Source organism: Schistocerca cancellata, chromosome 2 (assembly GCF_023864275.1).
Source record: "Schistocerca cancellata isolate TAMUIC-IGC-003103 chromosome 2, iqSchCanc2.1, whole genome shotgun sequence".
NCBI lineage: Eukaryota > Metazoa > Arthropoda > Insecta > Orthoptera > Acrididae > Schistocerca > Schistocerca cancellata.
This window is the reverse complement of record NC_064627.1, coordinates 132,501,518-132,528,813: the sequence shown is the minus strand read 5'-3', so window position 1 is coordinate 132,528,813 and position 27,296 is coordinate 132,501,518. Positions and strand designations below refer to the sequence as shown.

General features: G+C 43.4%; 1 long non-coding RNA gene across 1 annotated transcript in view; it reads left to right on the top strand.

The window, feature by feature from the left end:
- Positions 1-27,296, top strand: part of LOC126161398 (uncharacterized) — a 58,072-nt gene that overhangs the window by 2,866 nt on the left and 27,910 nt on the right. The window contains exon 2 of the long non-coding RNA XR_007534909.1: positions 13,510-13,601. This is a non-coding gene — a long non-coding RNA (uncharacterized LOC126161398). The remainder of the gene's footprint in view (positions 1-13,509; positions 13,602-27,296) is intronic.

The following is a 27,296-nucleotide window of genomic DNA, read 5'->3' as shown; positions in this document are numbered from 1 at the left end:
ACGGAATTGTCCATAGCCCAAGTACCTAAGTACGAGTAACCACAGGCAAAGACACAACTGGTTTGATCGTTTCTGTTCCTGTTTAGAAGAGCAACTACACTAGCAGTTACCCTTACGTAGCGTTGGAGGTTTACTTTCACTGCTATAGAAGTCCCAGGGAAATGAGCAAATGGTATATTGGGATTGCTTAATAATAAGCATGGCAGTGTTAAGTTTCACTGAGGCCGATATCAAAATAAAAGACGATGATGAAGGAAATAACACAAGGTAGCCACAACAGTAGAGTACAGGTATTGAGGGAGCAAATCTAGTGCAATCCTAATAGAGACTATATTTCTGAAGGAAATATTTACACAACTTTGGGGGCGGCACAAAATGAAGAAGCTGGAACAGAAGTAAAAGTCAAAGAAGAAAATCTGCTAAAATTGAACGATTAAGTGGAGACGAAGCTCTTGCACTGCTTGAGTTTCAAGAAGTGTTTTCTAGGAAACGTGGGCATACGAATATTGATTCAAAAAAAAAAAAAATTAAATGGCTCTAAGCACTATCGCACTTAACATCTGAGGTGATCGGTCCCTTAGACTTAAACCTAACTAACCTAAGGACATCACACACATCCATGCCCGAGGAAGGATTCGAACCTGCGACTGTAGCAGCCACGTGCTTCCGAACTGAAGCGCCTAGAACCGCTCGGCCACACCGGCCGGCTATTGATTCCAAGTTAAGTCACATGACTCATTTAAAGTCAAACTGTATCCCATTCCCTTAGAGTGACGCAGTGGATAAGAATATATAAAAGACCCTAAAATGGTGAACAACTGAGAGTTCACGAAGTAATTACTATACTCCCACTCTCACCGTACTAAAAAAGGACGACTGATATGCTTAACACTAGATCAAAGAAATATTAGCCGTATAATAGCACTGCAGATGGACAGGACAGAAATGTTAAATGAGGATGGCCGAAAATTCAACGATATCTAAAATCTTGCAATTACAGATTTAATGGCCACATTTTGGCAAGTGTCTTTACGTAGAAACTGTAGGATATTAACGGCATTTACATTGCTAGAAAATTCAACACCCCTAAAGGCAGGTATTTTATTGGCAAAGTGAGGTGACAAGTAGTTCATCATTGTAGGAGTGTCTGATAATAAATTCAGACCAAACTGAGCAAACAGTAAAGGGTGCCGAAAAAGTCGCAACATCTCACTGTATCTCCATCTGGCAGCAACGGGGGCGTACATTTACGCAGACAACCGATAGTAAAGCTGACGACTGCATTCTGCAATAGACTGTCACAAGCACCTTGCGCCTTTTGTTACACTTCGGCAGTTATTCTTACAGACTCTGGGGAACGAGTAGGTTCCTGCTTCATACTGTCCCATTTATGTACAATAGCTGAGATATCTCGTGATATTGCTGGACTGGGCAGTTCTCGTACACTACGAAGAGCTCATTGCGCTGCAGCAGCTGCATGTGGACATAAAATGTACTGCTGAAAAAATTAATCACTCTTCTGCCGTAGAAATGGCAGCAGTGTGTGGGTAACAGCCTATGCAATGTAGTGGACATAGGTTACATCAACTTGCAGAAACACCAAATGTGATCGCGAGCTTTAACTGATGGCCCCTTAGGCAGCTGACCATGTCAACGCCGTACATGTGTGTGTCCATCACTCGCATGCTGACAGAAATCACCGCAATCACTGAAGACAAAGCAGCACTCTTCCACATTCAATTCAGCTCGTTCACATCAGACTAACCATAATTGACGGCGTCGTGGTGTCAGTGGTAGCCCGGGCAGAGGCACACTTGATCTTTGACCTCGTGCAGGCAAATGGTTCCCAATGGTTTCTGATCAATAATTTAAAATATGTGACTGTAGGCTTTCCCGGCGTAAACTATTCATGCCTCTTCAAGACTCCTTGGCACTTTTAACCCAGCATTTTGAACCACAAACAGTCAGCCTCTTCGACCACGCACTAACAACCACGTACTTTCAGTGCAACGGGGAATTCTTCGAGCAGATCGACGGTGTGGCGATGGGCTCCTGCGATTGCAAACCTCTATATGGAACATTTCGAGGAGGTGGCCCTTCAAACTGCCAGACAGAAACCGAAGCACTTCTTCCGCTATGTCGACGACACTTTTGTCGTGTGGGGACATGGCAAACAGGCGCTAGATGAGTTTGTTGAACACCTCAACAGCATCTATCTGAACATCAAATTTACAACGGAAATGGAAGAAAATGGATGACTCATCTTCCTTGATATTTTAATTAAGAGGAAGGCAGATGGATCACTAGGCCATGCAGTACATAGGAAGAAGACCCACACAGATCTATACCTTCATGCAACAAGCTGCCACAATCCAGCACAAAGACAAACAGTACTGACCACCCTGGTACATAGGGCGCGCGCCGTCTGCGACAAAGACAGCCTACCATCCGAGCTGCAACACCTGAGGGAAGTCTTCCTCAAAATGGCTACAGTAGAACGCAGATTAACAGGGCGCTTAAAAGAAAGAAAGAAGCAGTGAGAACCCCAGAAGAAAATAATGAAGTAGACGAAGAAGATAAACGACTCGCTTTCCTTCCGTACGTGGGTCCGCTCTCGGCCAAAATTTGCACGACTTCTGGGAAAATACAAGATCAAAACCGTTCTCCGACCACCACCGAAGACGAGGGAGCTCCTAGGTTGTGCCAAAGACGCGCTGAACCTTAACACACCAGGAGTATTCAGTATACCATGCGAATGCGGAAAGTAATACATTGGGCAAACACAGCGCTGTATATCTAAACGCTGCAAAGAACATATCAGATGTGTGCGACTAGGCCACACAGAAAAATCAGCCATAGCAGAACACAGCATGAATGAAGAACACACCTTCAACTTCGAAAACACGAAGGTACTGTGCCGAGCATCTGGCTTTTGGGAAAGCGTTATCAAAGAATCCATAGAAATAAGGATTCACGAGAATCTGGTCAACGGAGACAAGGGATACCAACTCAGCGCAGCATGGAACCCTGCGATAGCGGCAATCCGTCGGGAGCGCGCCCGTCAACGTCCTCCGCTGCGGACGCAGACAGAATGCTCACACCGAGAACCGAACGCGGCCGCCGGGGGCGCCCGCCATCCCCACCACCGCGCGCACGCCGCTGGTCCACCGCAGCCACCCGAGGTCTAGTGGAGGGGGGTGACCGAGCACATAAATAGCCCGCTCTCCGCGAATCTCGACACTTCGCCAGAAGATCGGTAGTATGACACTTCCCGAAACGTCGCGAGATATCAACGCTACCACCCTGCTGGAGACCCGAGAAACCTTCATCAATAATTTAAAACTTGATAAACCATACATTTTTGGAAACGAAAGAAATTTGGCTTTCAGACAGAAACGAAAATTCTTTTTCGAATTTTCAGTCATGTTCACGTCAACGTCCCCTTAACAGAACGCAACAGAAATGTCGAGGAGGTATAGTGTGCCGTCAACTATAAGGCGCATAGCGTTCGTGGTTGGGGATGTTCCCTTTCCTGGACGCTGCCGTACAGGATTGGAAAAAACTTCACCTCTTGGGGTGCATGACAATGTGCAGAGAATTACATAACTTCTGCCCATACTCGTTCATTATCTTCCTGCTATTAACAATTCATACCCATATTCTGTGTAGTGTTGAAGCGTGTCTGTGCACTGTGTGGCCAGTGATTCATAAGGCGAGATGCGGAAGGTTCGGTATAGCTTTGTGAAACGCCTGTAGTTGCTTCTGGTGATGTACTGGGGTAGAGAGAGAGTGGGACCTCCCCTGTTTGCTCTTTAGTTTGCAGATCTGTGAAGGAGGGAAGTGCATGACGACGATCCTGTGACAAACCTCCCCTCACACATTAATTTTATATCATTAAATTACTATTTACAATAATCCATGATTTCTTACATCCCCTGCAACATATGAGCCATTAGTCACATAGAAAAAATTTTTGTTGGAAATTTAATTTAGTTTCATTTTTTAGTGGGAATACTTTTTGCTAAAAGCCGCAGTTTTCGAGTTACTCCAGAAATACATAGAAAAATAAGCTTTAAACGGATCCCCACCCGCACGCTCTCTCACTACCCGTCGAGAGTTTTAGTACGTTGTTTATGACACTCCTTCCTATCACTGTACAAGAATCTGCGACTACACGAATGTTTGCCCCAAAGTTTCCTTTGTTTGATTGGTCTACAGTATATTAACGTGATGCTGAGTTAGGAATGCAAGAATGTGGCTTCACAACTGAATATCTTCCAGGAGAAAATAATACAGTAGTGGAAACACGATCGAGACTGTCGATGGGCATGGATAACGTTGAATTCAACGAAACAGGCCACAAAGCAAAATACATAGTATATTCAACGCAGGTGAAATACGAAGAAAAGAGTGAAAGACATGCTGAAGAATCTCCCATAACTTGTGCCAGGAAACCAACACTTTGAACACGGACAGCAAAACCGAAATAAACTGCGTTGTAACGACAAAGGTATTAGAGTTTGTGGCAGTGTATCTCCACAACTCTTTACCCACTAAATTTTGGTAGTTTTGAACGTTTTATCCAAGAAGACGCTGTACGTGCTAAGAAGTAATACAGGGAAAGTACCTTAAGATAAAATTAATAGGCTGAACAACGAAAATCAGCAAACCAGAGAAGATTATTAGCTACGACCGTACACAATTTACATCAGCACTCTAGAAAAATGTGTTACACGAAATCTACAGTGCCAATCCTGTCTGAATAAATGACAACAGAGTTCATTACGTAGTGCAAAACTTATTTATCAGAGACAGAGAATAAGAAGACTTTCAGAGATTTATGAATGAACTGCCTCACTCCTCTGACGAGGTGTCGATAGGTGAATTGCTAACAGCAGCAAGAGAACCTAACTTAATAAAGTAACTGCTAAGTTGTCCTAGCATAGAGCAAATGTCCTTGTAAGAGAAAAGAGAACTGGCATTAAAAAGAATGAAAGAGAAAGCTGAGAAAGCTGCAAAACGAAGGATCAATAAATCAAATGAATCAATAATCAGGTCAATGACCTAGTTGTAATATACTTAAGCTCAAATATCCATTGAGAAATAAATATAGTTAATGCATTGCTTAAACAGCCTTATAGGATAAATAAGATAGCACATCCCTCGCTCTTAAATTTCACAAAAGTTTACTTTTCTATATGCTGAACCAGTGCTTTCTAGGACGATTTCCTTTTCTGTTTCTTCACATTTTTACAGCAGCAAATTATCCTTGGCTTTCCTACTCTTCATATTTATTTCAGTCCTCCGGGGCTCATTGTTGTATTGCAACTCACTTTGAATGTTCTTGTACTTCGTTCTTTCGTCAATTAATTGAAGTCTCAGTTCTGTTAGCCAAGGTTGCGTTGTACCTTCTTGTACTTAAATTTGATTGTCCAGCTCCTGTGATTGCTTCTTTTAGAGATGCCCAACCCTCTTCAACTTAACTGCGTAGTGTGGTATTCATTATTACACATAACTTCAAACGCATCTCAACATTCCTCAGCACTTGAGTATCCCACTTGTTTCCACTTTAATCCTTCCACGCAGTTATTTTAAACTTCAATCTACTCTTCATTATTACTAAATTGTAACGCGAATGTATATCTGCTCATTGACACGCTTTTCAATCCGGGACATCATTTCGGAATCACTGTAAGATCATGCTGTTCAAAAATGGTTCAAATGGTTCAGAGCACTATGGGACTTAACATCTGCGGTCATAAGTCCCCTAGAACTTAGAACTACTTGAACCTAACTAAACTAAGGACATCTCACACATCCATGCCCCAGGCAGGTTTTAAACCTGCGACCGTAGCAGTCGCGCGATTCCGGAATGAAGCGCCTAGAACCATTCGGCCACTGAGGCCAGCAGAAAATGATGTAATGCAGTTGTTGCCTCCCAGTGTCTCTAGCGCTTTTCCAACTATGCAGGCTGCACTTGTGAATTTTCAACAGTATGTTCGCTGTTACTAGGTAAAATACACTCCTTGAAATTGAAATAAGAACACCGTGAATTCATTGTCCCAGGAAGGGGAAACTTTATTGACACATTCCTGGGGTCAGATACATCACATGATCACACTGACAGAACCACAGGCACATAGACACAGGCAACAGAGCATGCACAATGTCGGCACTAGTACAGTGTATATCCACCTTTCGCAGCAATGCAGGCTGCTATTCTCCCACAGAGACGATCGTAGAGATGCTGGATGTAGTCCTGTGGAACGGCTTGCCATGCCATTTCCACCTGGCGCCTCAGTTGGACCAGCGTTCGTGCTGGACGTGCAGACCGCGTGAGACGACGCTTCATCCAGTCCCAAACATGCTCAATGGGGGACAGATCCGGAGATCTTGCTGGCCTGGGTAGTTGACTTACACCTTCTGGAGCACGTTGGGTGGCACGGGATACATGCGGACGTGCATTGTCCTGTTGGAACAGCAAGTTCCCTTGCCGGTCTAGGAATGGTAGAACGATGGGTTCGATGACGGTTTGGATGTACCGTGCACTATTCAGTGTCCCCTCGACGATCACCAGTGGTGTACGGCCAGTGTAGGAGATCGCTCCCCACACCATGATGCCGGGTGTTGGCCCTGTGTGCCTCGGTCGTATGCAGTCCTGATTGTGGCGCTCACCTGCACGGCGCCAAACACGCATACGACCATCATTGGCACCGAGGCAGAAGCGACCCTCATCGCTGAAGACGACACGTCTCCATTCGTCCCTCCATTCACGCCTGTCGCGACACCACTGGAGGCGGGCTGCACGATGTTGGGGCGTGAGCGGAAGACGGCCTAACGGTGTGCGGGACCGAAGCCCAGCTTCATGGAGACGGTTGCGAATGGTCCTCGCCGATATCCCAGGAGCAACAGTGTCCCTAATTTGCTGGGTAGTGGCGGTGCGGTCCCCTACGGCACTGCGTAGGATCCTATGGTCTTGGCGTGCATCCGTGCGTCGCTGCGGTCCGGTCCCAGGTCGACGGGCACGTGCACCTTCCGCCGACCACTGGCGACAACATCGATGTACTGTGGAGACCTCACGCCCCACGTGTTGAGCAATTCGGCGGTACGTCCACCCGGCCTCCCGCATGCTCACTATACGCCCTCGCTTAAAGTCCGTCAACTGCACATACGGTTCACGTCCACGCTGTCGCGGCATGCTACCAGTGTTAAAGACTGCGATGGAGTTCCGTATGCCACGGCAAACTAGCTGACACTGACGGCGGCGGTGCACAAATGCTGCGCAGCTAGCGCCATTCGACGGCCAACACCGTGGTTCCTGGTGTGTCCGCTGTGCCGTGCGTGTGATCATTGCTTGTACAGCCCTCTCGCAGTGTCCGGAGCAAGTATGGTGGGTCTGACACACCGGTGTCAATGTGTTCTTTTTTCCATTTCCAGGAGTGTATATTGCGGAACTCGTCTTTCTCTCTATCGTTCCTTCTACCGAACCCATATTTTCCCGCACCCCCGTGTTGTATTCCTTTCTTTACTACGTCATTCCTAACCCCTCGATTATTATCATTTCTCTTTACCAATGCAATATCATTACATACTTTCTATGTCTTTTCATTCTTTGCTTGTGACGTAGGCATGTATATCTGAAATATTATTGTCGTCGCCGGTTTGCTGCAGATTCCGATGAGAAGGATCATATCAGTGAACTGTTCAAAGAATCTCATTCTGTCATACCTTCCTCTTCATAACGTATGCTCGCCCTGGAATATCATTAAAGTCTCTCGAGGCTGAAGTTTACTGGATGTAATCCTTTTTGGTGCTAGTCGGACAAGACTACATAGGGTTTGATTCCATGTAGAAACAGATGTGTCCAGCGACTGTGTTTAATTCAATTATTAAAGGTTATAGCAATCAGTCAAAAATAATGTTTACTGAAAATCCAGATTCCGGTCACTGTGTGGCCATCTCCAGTGCAGGAAATGTAAATCACTGAAACGTAAGTAGTTTTAAGGTTTTAGCTTACATGTACTGCACTGGCGGTAGCTACACAGTGATCGAAATCTGCATTTTCAATAAGCGTTATTTGTGACTTTTTGCTGTTCTTTTTACAACTTGAAACTACATCGGTGTACTTCGAGGAAAAAGAATTGTCCAAACCCTAACCAGAAACATACCATGGAACAAACTGCCTATACGGAGAAGTGGGGCGCTAACAGGAGTGCGTGAGCTTGTTGCATCACAGACCTACTGGTTGGTACTGCGTCGGCACGTCCTCTGCCTGTTAAACGTACCTGCCCTTACTGGCAATGCAGTTGCTTACACGCTGTACTCCAACATATGAACTCTCATAAATAGTTATTCTAACACGACTACAATTTGGGAGAGGTTGGTACACCCATAAATGAACAGCAAACGAATCAGTATATCGTCTCTCTCTCTGTTTTTTTTTCATTTTTTTATGAAAGATAACAGTTTGTTAGGTTTGGAATAGTGGATAAAAATGTTCATAAGTTGTGAGGTCACGCATATTTCGCTCGTTCTGAGTAAAGGTACTAGGTTGGGTTGTAACAATTTACTTATGTCATCAACACATACGGCTACCTAAAGATACGCGTGGTTCGTTCAAAACTGTAGTAGGTAATGTCCGATAAAAATACTTTTACAGAGAGACAGACATGATATAATCATCTATGTAGCTGCACTATTAATCTTAATGTTACGAAAAGTCTTTGTTAAACACTGACGTCTTATACTATGATTTGAATAATTTTTACGGCAGTGAAAAGAAGATTTTTACCAGTCCGCGATTTACTTATGAGCAAGTCTAAGCCTCGTCTTATTATTATTATCTTCGGGTTTGTAGCGTATATTCAATGAAAACCACTCTGCAAAAAACATTTTCTTTTCCTAATATCAAAATATTTAAAGTACTTTTTTTGTTAACTTGTGGATGAAACCCTCTAATCATGTGGTTATATTTCACGTCATGGTTGTCAATACACCATTACGACAAAAGAAAGACAGACTGCCAATGATAAAAACTGAATTCTAGCGAAAGTTAATTATTTCCACTTAATTATATTCACAAGGAGGGAGAGGTATGAAATAACATTAACAGACAAAAACTTTCTATAGATATATAGTGAAGAAACTTACGTACATTTAACAAAATCGCGCGTTCAGAAGCAGCCTCGTATAAAAGCGCCCAAGAGGTTCGAATGCCAAAACCAGAACGATCATTTTATTCAGCCGAGTCTTTATCCCACAATTACAGAAGTTCCATGACATGATATACTCACAGTCTTCGTTACTCATAGTAGTATTTTTTACACTGAAATATATTTATTATTAATATTTTTGTGTTCGAAACACATGAAGTTGTAGAGTTTTATCATTCCAAAATAATATTTCATCATTGCTAGCACATTTACACACATAAACACTCATATTTTTATTCTATAATCGATATTGACGCAGTTCACTTGTAGTTATCGTAACATTTTATTATGGATTCCAGAAGCCTTTTCAAATATGGTTCAAATGGCTCTGAGCACTATGGGACTTAACATCTGAGGTCATCAGTCCCCTAGAACTTAGAGATACTTAAACCTAACTAACCTAAGGACATCACACACATCCATGCCCGAGTCAGGATTCGAACCTGCGACCGCTGTGGTCCCGCGGTTCCAGACTGAAGCGCCTAGAACTTCTCGGCCAACACGACCAGCAAGCCTTTTCAGGAGAAGGTACATCTGGTAAAATCGCCGTGTACTGTTGAGATTCGGTGTCTGCAATTTGGTTGGAGTACATTCGTTTCATCAACTGTCCAATGTTAAAAACTAGTTCTTCAGAATTCATGGAGCTCAACATGGCCTTACCGTTATGAACGGAGCAGTTATGTATGAATTTGCAATTTTAAACTGCAACAATACTGCTCTACTGCGCAGCGTATGATCCATGCCGGGACAGTTTTAGATTTACTCTCAATTAATAACATGATATTCCTCTAGACACAGTCTTACCTAAACCTGCTTTTGTGACCAAGAGGTCATTTGCGATTATATAATCACGACACTGGGGCAGTAAATAACGACATACACAATATTCCGTGACTTACCAATATGACCAGTATAGTGGCGTATAGCACAGTGTAAGCTTTGCTCATTATCTGTCATTGTCTGTGTAGCTTTTCACAAGTGAAAATATGCTTAACCAAAACCAATCAAATGCACTGCCTACGCGACTGTACATGATTATGCGTCGTTAACTCGACATGGGCGAAAGCAAAACTTATTGTACCATACAGGTGGAGCTGTCGTTCATCGCACGTCCAACATCTTCCCACACGCGGCACGTTCTCTCTGAACAATGGTTTGCTATCCCCACTGCTGTTGTTTTTGGGCTGCAGTGACGTCAGATAATTCACATTACTTCTCGGAATATAATGGCCGAACGCAAATACTCCAATGGTGACACGCACAGACCCTGACAATATGTACATTTTTCCTTCAGTTGCGAACTGTCTTGGACTATTCCATCTGATGGTAGCTGGAAGGGGGAAGGGGGGGCGGGAGGTCGGTAGTACTACACTCCTTGCGAACTACACCATGTAATTACACTCCTGGAAATTGAAATAAGAACACCGTGAATTCATTGTCCCAGGAAGGGGAAACTTTATTGACACATTCCTGGGGTCAGATACACCACATGATCACACTGACAGAACCACAGGCACATAGACACAGGCAACAGAGCATGCACAATGTCGGCACTAGTACAGTGTATATCCACCTTTCGCAGCAATGCAGGCTGCTATTCTCCCATGGAGACGATCGTAGAGATGCTGGATGTAGTCCTGTGGAACGGCTTGCCATGCCATTTCCACCTGGCGCCTCAGTAGGACCAGCGTTCGTGCTGGACGTTCAGACCGCGTGAGACGACGCTTCATCCAGTCCCAAACATGCTCAATGGGGTACAGATCCGGAGATCTTGCTGGCCAGGGTAGTTGACTTACACCTTCTAGAGCACGTTGGGTGGCACGGGTACTTGTGGACGTGCATTGTCCTGTTGGAACAGCAAGTTCCCTTGCCGGTCTAGGAATGGTAGAACGATGGGTTCGATGACGGTTTGGATGTACCGTGCACTATTCAGTGTCCCCTCGACGATCACCAGTGGTGTACGGCCAGTGTAGGAGATCGCTCCCCACACCATGATGCCGGGTGTTGGCCCTGTGCGCCTCGGTCGTATGCAGTCCTAATTGTGGCGCTCACCTGCACGGCGCCAAACACGCATACGACCATCATTGGCACCAAGGCAGAAGCGACTCTCATCGCTGAAGACGACACGTCTCCATTCGTCCCTCCATTCACGCCTGTCGCGACACCACTGGAGGCGGGCTGCACGATGTTGGGGCGTGAGCGGAAGACGGCCTAACGGTGTGCGGGACCGTAGCCCAGCTTCATGGAGACGGTTGCGAATGGTCCTCGCCGATACCCCAGGGGCAACAGTGTCCCTAATTTGCTGGGAAGTGGCGGTGCGGTCCCCTACTGCACTGCGTAGGATCCTACGGTCTTGGCGTGCATCCGTGCGTCGCTACGGTCCGGTCCCAGGTCGACGGGCACGTGCATCTTCCGCCGACCACGGGCGACAACATCGATGTACTGTGGAGATCTCACGCCCCACGTGTTGAGCAATTCGGCGGTACGTCCACCCGGCCTCCCGCATGCCCACTATACGCCCTCGCTCAAAGTCCGTCAACTGCACATACGGTTCACGTCCACGCTGTCGCGGCATTCTACCAGTGTTAAAGACTGCGATGGAGCTCTGTATGCCACGGCACACTGGCTGACACTGACGGCGGCGGTGCACAAATGCTGCGCAGCTAGCGCCATTCGACGGCCAACACCGCGGTTCCTGGTGTGTCCGCTGTGCCGTGCGTGTGATCATTGCTTGTACAGCCCTCTCGCAGTGTCCGGAGCAAGTATGGTGGGTCTGACACACCGGTGTCAATGTGTTCTTTTTCCATTTCCAGGAGTGTATTTTTGGCTCCGCTAGTATTCTTAAGCTAGAGTTCCAGAAGATGCACTCGGAGCTTCCGCAGTACGACTCTGGCTATTTGTGTGCGCCTTCCCCCTCTTGCGCAAACATGCCTTCATGTGGCCGCTGCCCTCTACCATCATTTCTGATTATGATGCTGAGTCTAAATTCAAATATTCTGTGGCCACAACGTAATTTTCGCCAATATGAGTTTAAGAAATCATTCAAATCCGCCTACACAGTTAGCTGCTTGTCTCCTTCTCATTATCAATATTTTAATCTGGAAACTTATTAACTCTCAAATGAGTGTGCACAGTGAGATGACATTCCACTGCCACGTCTCATCCCTGCCATATAAATACGAGTATTACCCTCTCTGTATATCACCAGATATCATCTTCTTGCTATTTCATTTCAGTGACCCCTATTATATATTCTGCATTTCCCATTTCAGAATTTCTATCTTCCTTAAAGTGTTCAGACTTCTGGCTCTCCGCGTCATAAAACGCTACTCTTTCGCTGGTTATTCAGTCTTTTCTCAAAATTACATCCACGCTGGCAGTCCCATCCCAGAAATCTGAATAGGAGACTAATCTCGAATCTTTGGCCAGTGGAGATATAATCTAGACACTTCTCAGTTACAGACACCGTATCCTGTGGATACGCTTTATGTGTCTTCAGTTCGGTAGTTTCCACTTCCATCTGCATCCTCATGTCATTGATCATTGCTGATTTTTCCCCCTTTCAGGGTCAATTTCTCGCCCACGGAAAAAAATTTGCTGTGAAGATCTCTCCGCTCCTTCCCTCTCCGTCTTCGTTCTTCCACCGTTGGCAGATAGAGGGTGACTGCTTGTAACGGAAGTTTTCAGACACCATTGCAGAAAATTTTTGTTCAATATTTAATTAATGTCTCGGATCGAACCCGGGAGACAGCACATTTAGATTAACCAAACACGCTACGACTAGGCCATTATTATCGGCTTACACACAGGGTGCATCGATTACTTACAATAGGGATAAGAGTGGTTCCAAGAATTATTCTTGTGACACACCATCTTCCACTAGTTTAAAATCCGTGTCAACACTTTTGTCAGTACTGCAAATCTTATAATTTTGCTTTATGCATTGTCCTCTTTTCTCCAAGTATGATTTTTTAAATCAGAATCTTTACCCCTTACATCTTGTTTACTGAGTTTCTGTTAGGGATTTATACGGCCTCGCCGTCCAATACCTTCTGCAGCATAACGAATAAATTACAAATTTTCTTATGTTTATGTAATGCTTCTTCTACACAACCTAAACTATTTACTACTACTGTTTCTCAGATCTGTGCTTCCTAAAACCGTTCTGTGCTTAATTTAATGTGTTTTCTTTTCAATGTAAAATGTACTACTATGTTTTCAAGGCAGATCTCAATATTCTGTATTTGTTAGATGTAATAGTAACAGACCGATAATCGCAGGATCTTTCGTATTTCAGGCTTTATATACAGTCACTACCTTGGTTATACGTTCTTCTGGGAATGAATGCAGAAGAAACATCGGTAGTATCATCAGTAAATGGCAACAGTGGTGAATATCCTAGCTGATATACTTTATATCCCCCACTGTTTTCGGTTTAACAATTATACATTTCTTTTGCTATCTCTGTTTCATTTGCTAGAAATATGAAAAGACACTGTCACATTAGGGACACAAACTGTGCGTTGTTTTTGAGTTTGTCTAGTACCTCACTGGAAGTCTGATTAAGTGTATAACATACCTAATAGTGATCTCTGTATTCCTTTCCATCCCTATAATGTTATATTAGCACCCAGCACTGTCAGCCCTACTTGTATTTTTTATGTTATGGTTTTAACTATGAAGTTTTGGCCTTGTGTATTCTCCACCATCTTGTTTACCATGTTATAATGTTCTTATGCATATGTGTTCTCTCGCCTAACTTTTTAGTCTCTGACTATCCATCAAACAGATTTTATGGTTCGAGCTAATAATCTGGGCCTCATTTGTTCTTCTCCATGTTGTTTACTATGTATCATTATTTTGGCCCTGCTTGTATTCTTAAGCCAGACTGCCAGAAGGCACACTCAAAACTCCCACTGAGATAACTCGCACTAGTGATTATACCCGCCTGATGATGTGGCTGTAAGCCACGAAGCCGGTGTGTCTTAATTAAATTGATTCAAAATAGAGATGTTTGCGGGGTTATTGATACAAAATGAGCTATAAAATTTTCTGTTAAGATTTATGTCGTCAAAATGGGTTGTATAAGCGAACTTTCAGTTCTTATTCTTTGATGCAACTTAATTATCCCCTATATTCCACAGATGGTGTTTTTGTGTCTTATACATACCTGGGAAGAGAATACACAGGTTGCGATAACACATACATCAAAAAAAGTTTTGCATCACCTCGGTTCCGAGAGTTCCGGAACCTGTACAGAAAATTGGAATAGAGATCGACATAAACATCATTTCCACCCTTTCTATTGCTCATGAAAACCACACAATGCATGTTGTACCACCATAAGAGGAGGAGGCTCAGATTGCTGTACACACTGGTACCTCTAATACCCAGTAACACATCCTCTTGCATTGATGCATACTATCCACCAAGTCATCAAGGCACTGTTGGTCCGCATTGTCCCTCTCCTCAACGGAGATTTGGCGTGGGTGGTTGGTGGGTCACGTCGTCAATCAGCAGCCCTTTCCCACCTATCCGAGGCATTTTCGATAGGAGTCATGTCTGGAGAATATGCTGGCCACTCGAGTCGAGCGATGTCATTATCATGAAGGAAGTCATTCACAAGATGGGCACGATGGGGGCGCGAATCGTCGTCCATGAAGACGAATACCTCACCAATATGCTGCCGGTATGGTTGCTCTGTCGGTCGGAGGATGGCATTCATGTATCTTACAGCCGTTACGGTGCCTTCCTTGACCACCAGCGGCGTACGTTGGCCCCACGTAACGCCACCCCAAAACAGCAGGGAACCTCCACCTTGATGCACTTGCTGGACAGTGTGTCTAAGGTGTTCAGCCTGACCGGGTTGCCTCCAAACACAACTCCGACGATTGTCTGGTTGAAGCCATTTGCGACACTCATCGGTGAAGAGAACGTGAAGCCAATCCTGAGCGGTCCATTCGGCAAGTTATTGTGCCCATCGGCACCGCGCTGCATGGTGTCGTTGTTGCAAAGATGGACCTCGCCACGGACGTCAGCAGTGAAGCTGCACATGATGCAGCCAGTGGCGCATAGTTTGAGTCGTATCACGACGTCCTGCGGCTGCACAAAAAGCATTGTCCAGGGTTCCCACAACCCGTAGGTATCGGTCATCCACTACAATAGTAGCCCTTGTGCGGCCTGAGCGAGGCATGTCATCGACAGTTCCTGTCTCTCTGTATCTCCTCCATGTTCGAACATTATCACTTTGGTTCACTCCGAGACGCCTGGACACTTCCTTGCTGAGAGCCCTTCCTGGCACAAAGTAACAATGCAGACGCGATCGAACGTCGGTATTGACCGTCTTGGCATGGTTAAACTACAGACAACACGAGCCGTGTACCTCCTTCCTGGTGGAGTGACTGGAACTGATCGGCCCTCGGATCCCCTCCGTCTAATAGGCGCTGTTCATGAATGGTTGTTTACATCTTCAGGCGGGTTTAGTGACATCTCTGATCAGTCAAAGGGACTGTATCTGTGATACAATATCCATAGTCAACGGCTGTCTTCAGGAGTTCTGGAACCGAGGTGATGCCAAACTTTTTTTGCTGTGTGTATTTATGTGGCGTGTCAACCGGCAGCTTCTCCATGTCCTCTCCGTTTCGCCGGATAATCTCTCCAAAATACGAATTTGTGGATGTGTGTGTGTATGTGTGTGTGTGTGTGTGTGTGTGTGTGTGTGTGTGTGTGTTTGTGTAAGTGTGCTGGTGAGGGAAGTACAGACCTTCTTGTGTGCTCGAGCTGTTCAGTACCGATATCGACAGTTTTCCCCAGAGAGTTCTAGCAAAGCTGTTTCGCCTATACACACTAAAGGGAACAAATACCAAGATGTGTTACAAAGAACACCAGGGCAGCGGCAGGATACAGTCATGGAGGTTGCCTCCGACTTCCTTTTTTATAAGTGGTGGAAAAGGAATATCTTCTAGACTCATTTCGTCTATTTCACTGATTGTTCTGGAGTTCTTTTTGTTTTGTTTCGCTGAGTTTCTCAGTTAAATTTAATGACTAATGGTAGAATGGAAAAATATCTTTGTTCATACCGAAAGTGATCAGTGCCGTCAGATTTGTCTCTCTTTGAATACCTGCCGTGTTTAGCTTCAGAATAAAGTGTCTCTTAAATTTTCAAGAATAACTACACAGTTTGAAATCAGTTCCTGTACCTTAAACAGATGAGTTCCTGTGTGACGAACCACATGTGGCGACTAGCATTTAGCTTGGACCTGTTTCATTTATTCTTCAACCGTCACGCGTATTGTTGTTCTGTAACTATACAAATCAGAACACGGAAGTCGAGATTTATTTTTCTACTTCTGAGCTACGATTCATTGTGTGGCTTCACTGCCACTTGTAAACGAAGTCTTGATATTGTAAGTGAGGGCTATCTCATTGTGTAGAAAAAACTACGCAGATCGATACCTTGGGTGAATAATATTTGTCGAATAGAATGACCGTTAAGTAATTTATCACTTTCCATGGATAGGCTTCGATTTTGACTTTGGGACCCGTCTGTCTTGTCTTTGTCGTTTCGCTGGTGGTGAAGTGAACTGTTCCTTTTGCGTGTTAACTTACATATGGTTTTATTTAAATGTTCATACAGAAGTATCCTCGTTTTATGTAGTTTCCAGTTTTTCTCGTGTCCATCGTTGTAGCCATTCTCCTTTGTTTCAATAATCGTATAGGCATGGGACTCTATTTTAACTCTCAATTCAATGTTATTAATTGATGTGAGGTGTTAACCACTACAATAAATTATACTTGCTTTACAAATATTCCATATCTTACTAAACATTCCCTTTACATGTAATTATTACTCTCAAAAAATCTTACTAGATTCATTACGGTAATTGACGGAGTTTCTTGTGTATGTGATGCACACCCTGTCTCTGTATAGTCAGACTACCTCACAGGGAGCATAAGGTTGCCTTACTGAAAATCAGTGTTTTTTACAAATCGTCAGATTGGCCATCACCGCACACATGGTGTAAGAGGGTGAGACGTAAAGTAAACTACATGTTTCCTTCCCGTACTGAGATAAGACAAGTACCAAAGACCATAGTAAACGTCAGCTTGCTTGCTTGCTCGACATAGAATCTGTTTATCGATTTCGAAGTTTATTCATTCGATTACAAAGAAACGGTCGTTAATTTGCACTTGACAATATGAAATATGATTTTAATTGACCGGGAGATTAACAAACTTGCAGTGAGTCACACTGTCTTCGAGATATTATTCGAAATACTGAATTCTTTTTGTAAAAACTCGCTTCGGTTTCTCAACATGCTTCCTTCTCTGCTTTGTGAACATACTGACTGGAATATCATTTACTTGTTTGACAATTTCCATACGCCTTTTCTGTTATTTCCTTGCCTTGATGACCGCTCTTTTAATCTGGCATGACTTTTTAATTCTCCCTTTACCTTAATATCATATTTTGTAATCCATTTATTACTATAATTCCTTGGTAAATTTTTACAACGATCTTAAATGCTATCTTTCTGTAGTAACAGAATTGAGCTGAATTAATGCAGTATTCATAGTGCATTTTAGCCGTCTAAAATATTGCCATAATCTTCATATCGAAATGACATTTCTATTCCGTTTAAATCAGCATTGTTTGTTTCGCTCATTTCTAGAAACATTTTACACACCACATTTCCTCCGTAATATCTCAAGCTTTTGATCACAGTGGTTTGCAGTGCGGGAGGTTGAGAAAAGTATTTGTATGCAAATAAGACACACATAAAGACATATGGGAATCCGATGAAAGGTCGTCCTCCCTTTAATTCTTAACTTGAGTGACAATACAGTTATGTACATCCCAAGTTTAATGCTGCATTTGGTTTATTTCTGCTTTCTAAAATAACCTCCAGCGATATTGGAACCTATGAAATACCTCTGAAGGAAAAAACCGTCACACTCTATGGCTAAATCTGAATGGTGTTTTTGTGATGTACGACATCATACTGCGGATGAACTTTTTTTTTCCACTCAGGGTATGAGTAAGCGTCTGCCACATCGCAGCAGTTTGTTCTCCGTAATTAAAAAACTTCTGCTTTACGAAGAAAATTTGCTATTAGACGCGCTATCACGCCACCGAAAAAAAGAAAACAATCAATGTTAAAGGGAAAGTACTCGTCGACAATTTTACACTCTTTTCTCATTTTGCGACAGAAACTAGTTAGTAAACAAGTGGTACAAGTATCTGAGTAAATGTAAATGTGAAAAATGAAATAGTCTTGCGCTGAAGTGTAGATGCTTTGTAGCAAACTCAGGATATTGTTACGTCAAATTATTCTAATTTCCCTACTCTTTTCGGATGCTTTCGGTGTTACGTTTCGTTAGATGATACAAGGTGACTCCGTTCACCTTGTTCTCTTTACAAAATGTATCGTGGCTTCTGAGCATAAACGCTTTGTTCGCAATGCTCTGTATGCCTAGGTAGACCAAGTTTTATTCTGCCGACAACATCGTGTTTTCTAGACATGTATACACTGCTCACTGCGCTTTCGTTTATGCATTATTTTACTTTGTGTTCTACAACACCGTCTCCTGCTATATTTCTTCATATAACATGCTTTCTCAGTACATCCACCTTCTTTAGGATGGTGCTTCATAAGTGACGATCTACCCCATAATCCCCACCCCACCCGCCTTTCCTTCCTTCTATTTCCCCATAAGTCTTTTAACATTCGCAAATTCTCCGTCATAGAGCGTTCTTTTACAGTATCCTTCATTTCAGGGATCAGCTTAATACGTCAAGTATTGTACCTCTTATACATCAATAATATTTTCTTGTAGTGTTTTTGCTTTGACGCTAATGCTTGTTACAGTTGCGTAATTAAGCGTTCTTGCGGTTATTGAAGAGTTTGCTGTGTTTACTAGCCTGCGGGCTCTTTATAAATCATGTGATTTTAATGGCAAACTGTACCCCTCCCCATACACACTCTCCCTTTGAACTTTTTGGTTAATACGTTAGTTATAGTAATGAATATGTACATGTGAAATGACATTCGCAGCTCACTGCAGCAGCTGATGCAGGACGCGCAGCAGCGCCACCTACCAGAGGCCACCTGAGGCTAGCGCCTCTACTCTTGAGCCAGTCGGCGCATGTCAGCAGCACTGTACGTGGCACACTTATGCTCTGAGGATGCGATGCCACGTTTTATATTTAATGTCCATGTTGGATCCATTTTTAAATGTGTGATACTTTAAAAAGTTTTAAGACAAATCTCTGTAGTAGACAGATACTACTTTTAAATCATGTATTTTAAATGGTGATTATGTGAGAGGGGCGCACATTTACTAGAGTCAACGACTCCCACATTGGATATAGATAATGAAATCCTGTTTCGCAGGACAGAGCGGATCAGGTTGTGGAAACGGGCCAAGGTCAATTTCTGTTAGTTATACAAGAACACACAATATTATTCCTCGAACCAATGCACAGTTTTCTCTTTAAACAACAAAGATCAATTCACGGCTGACGGCCCAAGTAACTTCTCCAAAATAAGTTTAACTGAGATCTTCTAAAACACCAGGATTTAGAGTAACGGCTGAAGGCCTTACTTAGGTAAAATGGCAATATTTTCTCTGCTAAAGGTCGAAATAATATTTCAGATCAGCCAAGGAAATTTTTTAAATGCCAAGTATTTACAAATCTCGGCTGGAGGTCATGTTAAGGAAAATCCAAATAAATTCTTCGGCTGGAAGCCCAAAAATTTTTTTTTTTTACATAGTAAAAGAGAGGCCTCAAAGATAAGCTTTTACCTAGCACAACAGAAAAAACTTCTTAAGAAAACTTGAAGTATCTTCTCGACTGAAGGCCCAAACAATTACTCAAGAATAATTAAAGACAACCTTAAGATAGACGTTTACAGAACACGGCTGAAGGCCGTTTCAAGAATTCAGTATAATTAAAGAGAGCCCTTACAGACAATTATTTACATATTCAGGCCCGAGATTCTGAAACAAACGCAACTGAATGCCTAAATACAGAGCAACAAAAATTTTCAATGAAACACGGCTGAAGGCTTAACGTTAAAATAGTTGACATTAAGTTCGATTGAAGGCCGTACACTAAACATAAAACTGAAGGCCTGGCACAGTACCTGCGGTCGAATAAAATGACAATTACAAACAACAAACGTGCTCAGGAGTGTTTCAAGGGTCGGACTGTGGAGGTAACTCTAAGCAAAGCTTAGGTGAGACAGGTAGCCAAGCTGTGGGGCGGCGGGTGGAATTATTATATGTTGTTATATTTAAAATGTAGAATGTAATGTAGAAAAGATGCATTTCCCAGCTGATTAACCATATGTGGGGCGGCGGGTGGAATTAATTGTTGTTTAAATATAAATAGAATGTTATGTAGAAAAGATGCATTTCCCTGCCGATGCACCAATTGTGGGCGGTTGGTGGAATTATTTGTTATATAAATGTTCCGATTATTTATGATTTCTTTTGCCGTTGTCAACACTGGCTCTCTAACTACAATACTGACAACCAGAAAGTGATTAGCAAAATGTGAAGCCTGTAATTAGACTTCCTAGTGCCCACTTCATCTGAGAAATACACTTATAGCTACAGCTTATAGCTCTGAGGAATTAGGAGATTGTCTGGGATTCATAATCAAAAACGATCCTGTAAAAACGTTCGCTATATTCTGAAAGTCACAGATCAAAGAAAAAGAATTCACACAATCCAACTACCAGAGCACTTCAGAGTCTAATGCGCTGATGCAACTATAACTGTCCAAATTAAATATTTAAGTGAATCCTCGCCATAATTTGATGATAATGTTCATCAAACGGCACGCTAAATAATGGTAGAATGTCTGTCCCGCAGCAGCATGTGAAAATACGGCATACACAAACTGAAGATAGATCATTAAAGTCATCCCAGAATTAACACTTCACTCGAAAATGATTTCACGGTTACGCATATCCCGAGTAACTTAATATGGCATCCGAGGCTGTTTATAGCAATGATACAGACGCGACGCGACTCCCGACACAGATGGTGTGCTATTCCAAGTCTGGAGAGAACAGGGGCCTTTTTCCTCGCGCAGCGTTCTTATATATAAAGCCGCGGTGCGGACGGCTAAGGGAACGCCTAATCAAATCGGCTCTCCCAACTAGCCGCTGGGCTAGTAATGCACCACTTTAAGTTATTGAATAAATCATCGCTTCCTTTGCTGATGGCCGATGAAGCTCTCAATCTAAATGTGCATTCAGCACACAGGTAAGTTATTGAACTGACATTCAACACATGTTGATTTAGTATTACTCCTGACATGCTAGAACCGATTCAGGTTATTTACTTGAATTTTAAAGTATTGCGCAACATTTATTGTGGTGTCACCGCCAGACACCACACTTGCTAGGTGGTAGCCTTTAAATCGGCCGCGGTCCGCTAGTATACGTCGGACCCGCGTGTCGCCACTGTCAGTGATTGCAGACCGAGCGCCGCCACACGGCAGGTCTAGAGACACTTCCTAGCATTCGCCCAGTTGTACAGCCGACTTTGCTAGCGATGGTTCACTGACAAATTACGCTCTCATTTGCCGAGACGATACTTAGCATAGCCTTCAGCTACGTCATTTGCTACGACCTAGCAAGGCGCCATTATCATTTGCTATTTATGTTGTGATGCATGTACCGTCAGACTGATGTTCACCAATTAAGGATTAAAGTTAAGTTACTTAGCATAGCCTTCAGCTACGTCATTTGCTACGACCTAGCAAGGCGCCATTATCATTTGCTATTTATGTTGTGATGCATGTACCGTCAGACCGATGTTCACCAATTACGGATTAAAGTTAAGTAGTCCAGAAGCTACGTACCTTGTTTACTAGACTCAACTCCTAAAAATGTTCCAGACCTCACGCCAGCCTGCATGAGCTTAAGGCGTGCCTTTCGGCTACCAATCATAGTGGCTTGGCTGTCTTGCCAAGTCACAACATTTATGACGTTAGAGCTAGTTACAGCGGACTAGGCTGGCACACAATGGAAAGACTGATGAGAATTTTATACGGCGTGAGTAGGCTGCTTCCCTACAAAGCGTAACACTAAACAATCGGGTGGCAACACGACCTAGGGACGGCTGAGGAACCAACCAAGAGCCTGATCAGTTCCCTTCCACCCGACACACTCGCTGCTCTATTTCAACCGACCGACTGGCTACTCCAGTACGCAGACAGCATTCATCTGCTCAGTGGAAATCACAGAAGTTACGCACGGTTCCACGAAAACACACTTGTTCAAGAACTCGAACAGCCATAAAAGCAACCACTGTGGAACGACAAGGACGAATCAATTCGACACACAGAGAGTTTACACAATCCGTGGGCGACCAAGTCCACGTCGTCCGGTGAGACGACCGACCGAACTACCAACCCAGGTCGTTCTCACTGAAATTATGTGTGTGGGCAACGGTCGGGCGAGTCTTGGCTACCCGAAGCTGACTGCAGCTCCTGCCCGACTCAACTCGATGTCCGTTCGGAATTCGGGGACACGGTTACCCGGGAACACTGGCTCGGACCCAACCATGCAGAGGTAACTCTTGCCCATTGGGTGCGACATCTTTGGACAAAGAAGGAACCGACCCACGTCCGGCAACTGACGAGGCCTAGAAACGGTCAAAGGACCAAATACACGTCGCCTGATGAGACGACCTACCGAACGACCAACCAACGGTCGTCCCGCTCCAATCTCCTTCCGTCGGACAGTTCATGTGTGTCGCCGGCGGTTGTCGAGCACTGTCTGTCCGCACCTCAGTGGCGCCCCGTCCCCGACTTCACTGGTGCTGCGTCCAGACTGAGCTCCCAAGTCCACTCCAGACACACGACGACCCGGAAATACTCGCGGTCACTCTAGGGATAGTACGACGGTGTACTTATCGATAAGCGCCGCTGCTGCCACTCACGGGCAAGCAAACGAGCTACTTAGTGATGCCAGTAAATCGAACTGAAAGAAAAACGAGGTGACAGTACCATAAAAACAAGATGACGAGCCACGCAGGCCTCAGATAACACGTTATTTTACGTGAGTATACTTCACTAAAATTATTTATAAATGTTTCCTGTGATTCTGATTTATTTTAATCATGGCGAATCTGTTCTTCACACAATGTCATAATACTTGTTAATACTGACAGGTGATTGCAGAGCACACAACTGCGCGAGTAGGAGGACGAGATTCATTTAAGGACACAATATAACAACATCCTTTTAACTTCCTTGATTTACCTCAACGTAATTGCATAACAGCATAGCACACTGGAACCAGCATAGATATTCAAGACTACAGTAAACAGTTCTTAGCCGGTAAACTTTATTTGAATAAAATGTAAGATAAAATTAAGAAACTAAATGGGAAAATATATTGAATTTACAGATTGGAGCCACCAGAGATTACCCCGAGACATAAAACACACACAATAATTAAAAGCGTAAATTGTTATGAAAAACGAAACGTTGATCTACGAATGACTTAACGTAAAACAAAATCACTCCTAGGCACGGGTAGTGAACTTATTTCTCAACTGAACTTAAACTTCAGATTCAAATATAACAATTCAATAAAAAATTAATGATCACAAGTTTACAACCAATCCCACGTCAAGGCGCCTTTAAGCAAGACACAATTTTACAGCATTTAAACAAACTTGTTTTAGAGAAAAATGGAAGAAAACAACAAAATCATTCTGACAGCAATTTTAGTTTGTTGTGAAGCCTGATGGGTGCAGTAGAATCAGTACCCTCTAATTCGTCTTGCTTAAAATAGCACGGTTTACAACTAAAAAAATTTTTAAATGAAGCACATTCTCATCAGCATTGTGTTGTTGTACAACGCTCCCTGGAAAGAGCGTAGGCCCCACTGACTGCGCCCGACGGCGGCAGCACCTAGGGCAGCTTCGGACACGACACAGGCAAACAAGTTGCTCTCTACAACATATGGGAAAACCAATAAATTGATAGCCAAGCGTTGTGACTTTTGGGAAGCCGTGAGCCATTTTTGCAGAACTAATTGAAGATAGGAAACACTGAACATAACCGATCAAAGGAATCGGTTTTTTCGGTAAACGCCGACACAGCTCATGGTTTAGCTCATATACGCCAACTTTCAGACAAGGAGGTGAAAATTAAGACCAGTCGGATTCTATCTTTCCCCATTGGATATAACTAGTACAAACTGACAGCATATTAGTATTTAGTTAGACAACATAAGTTGTAGAAGCGCTAGGCGATTACGAGACTTAACTAACCTACGTAACACCGAATACCAGTAACGTTCAGCATAAAGATCTGAAATTTACAGTTTTTATAATGAAACCTCTCAGGTTGAATGTAGTTTAAGAATCACTAACAGAACTACAGACATTTAACGTTCTTCACTGCCTTCACATAAAAACATTTTAAATGGTACCTCACAGGCATAACCACAGAATGTAATTTTAAGGCACAGCCGCTAATGCAGGCCACATGAATATTTACAACACACTCATTTAAATATGCATAACAGTATAGAAGGGGCAAAACTCTGGCACTGCTGAGTCGAACAGTAAAGTAGTGCAATCTCACCATGGTAGGATTTCCAAGGTAAAAATAAGCGCCAACAACCTGGTAATTCGGAGCACAGAACTTAATACTTTGCCGACCGCACGTCTCGTACAAATGCATTCGCTCGGCGCCGGCAGCGCTACTTCAGGTTACTTGACTTGTCGCCGGCCGTTCTTGACATTACCGGGAGACTATAAATTGTTAAGTTTTACTAATCTCGTCGTTAGTTCTCATAAGTTCACAACCCTGTTCCCTACTTTCATAAAATTTCGAAGATACACATACAAATAAATAAAAAATTTGCTTGTTTCATATACTTGTTTATTTGCATCGCCTTCGGTACTTAGTACGAGGTGCATTCAAGTTCTAAGGCCTCCGATTTTTTTCTAATTAACTACTCACCCGATATCGATGAAACTGGCGTTACTTCTCGACGTAATCGCCCTGCAGACGTACACATTTTTCACAACGCTGACGCCATGATTCCATGGCAGCGGCGAAGGCTTCTTTAGGAGTCTGTTTTGACCACTGGAAAATCGCTGAGGCAATAGCAGCACGGCTGGTGAATGTGCGGCCACGGAGAGTGTCTTTCATTGTTGAAAAAAGCCAAAAGTCGCTAGGAGCCAGGTCAGGTGAGTAGGGAGCATGAGGAATCACTTCAAAGTTGTTATCACGAAGAAACTGTTGCGTAACGTTAGCTCGATGTGCGGGTGCATTGTCTTCGTGAAACAGCACACGCGCAGCCCTACCCGGACGTTTTTGTTGCAGTGCTGGAAGGAATTTGTTCTTCAAAACATTTTCTTTGGATGCACCTGTTACCGTAGTGCCCTTTGGAACGCAATGGTTAAGGATTACGCCCTCGCTGTCCCAGAACATGGACACCATCATTTTTTCAGTACTGGCAGTTACCCGAAATTTTTTTGGTGGCAGTGAATCTGTGTGCTTCCATTGAGCCTATTGGCACATTGTTTCTGGATTGAAAAATGGCATCCACGTCTCATCCATTGTCACAACCGACGAAAAGAAAGTCCCATTCATGCTGTCGTTGCGCCTCAACATTGCTTGGCAACATGCCACACGGGCAGCCATGTGGTCATCCGTCAGCATTCGTGGCACCCACCTGGATAACACTTTTCGCATTTTCAGGTCGTCATGCAGGTTTGTGTGCACAGAACCCACAGAAACGCCAACTCTGGAGGCGATCTGTTCAACAGTCATTCGGCGATCCCCCAAAACAATTCTCTCCACTTTCTCGACCATGTCGTCAGACCGGCTTGTGTGAGCCCGAGGTTGTTTCGGTTTGTTGTCACACGATGTTCTGCCTTCATTAAACTGTTGCACCCACGAACGCACTTTCGACACATCCATAACTCCATCACCACATGTCTCCTTCAACTGTCGATGAATTTCAATTGGTTTCACACCACGCAAATTCAGAAAACGAATGATTGCACGCTGTTCAAGTAAGGGAAACGTCGTCATTTTAAGTATTTAAATCAGTTCTCATTCTCGACGCTGGCGGTGGAATTCCATCTGCCGTACGGTGCTGCAATCTCTGGGACGTATTGAAAATGAACGCGGCCTCATTTTAAAAGAATGCGCATGTTTCTATCTCGTTCCAGTCCGGAGAAAAAAAATCGGAGGCCTTAAAACTTGAATGCACCTCATACTTGTCTTTCGTATGATATGCAGAAAAACATATGCAGATGTAAAGCAACTCCATGAGACTTGCACATTAAGTTTTTTGTTCTCCTTTTCTTGTTTTTGGAACATACATGGCAGTTCCTTCGTCTTAGTTTATTCGTTTCGGAAATAAGTATTAGCTGGTGTTGCTTTATGTGGCCGGAAAGTTTGTCAACCGGATCATGATGAGACGTACGTGACATAGTGGTAACCCCCAAGTTTTCCTCAGAAGCAGTTACATGGTCTTTTATGCGCAAATCACACACTTTCAATGAAAAATTGTGAAATCGGAGACTCTTGTGGTCTGTATTGAAATATTGTCATGTACGGAACGCATTAAATAATGCTCAATTAAAGAGGTACATGCAAACCTTTATTAACCATTTTACTGTTTTTCTGTATATACGGTAATAACTCAAATATTGGTCTCACCGATCCACTCCTTTCATGTATTTGTTGTTGTCTAATACACTTTCAGGTTTTTTTATTGTGCGATTGGTTTTTCTACGTTGTCTTTGAGTGTCAGTCAAAGTGGCATTATTGTATTGTATTGTAGAGATCATTCGTATCGTTTTAGTTTTCGAAGCTCTCCATACCTGCGCGAGTACTTCACCTGTCCGTTGATGACAAGCTTCAAACATATTGACTTGTGCGCGCTTTAAATTTTCCGGAAATCCTATATTTTGCCGTGTTGTTCCACAAACTTGAATTTTCTTTTCAAGTAACTTATCTGCAAGTTCTACACTGTTATAAATATTATCCATGTAGAGGTGATGCCACTTTCCATCACTGTTTTTGCTAAATGC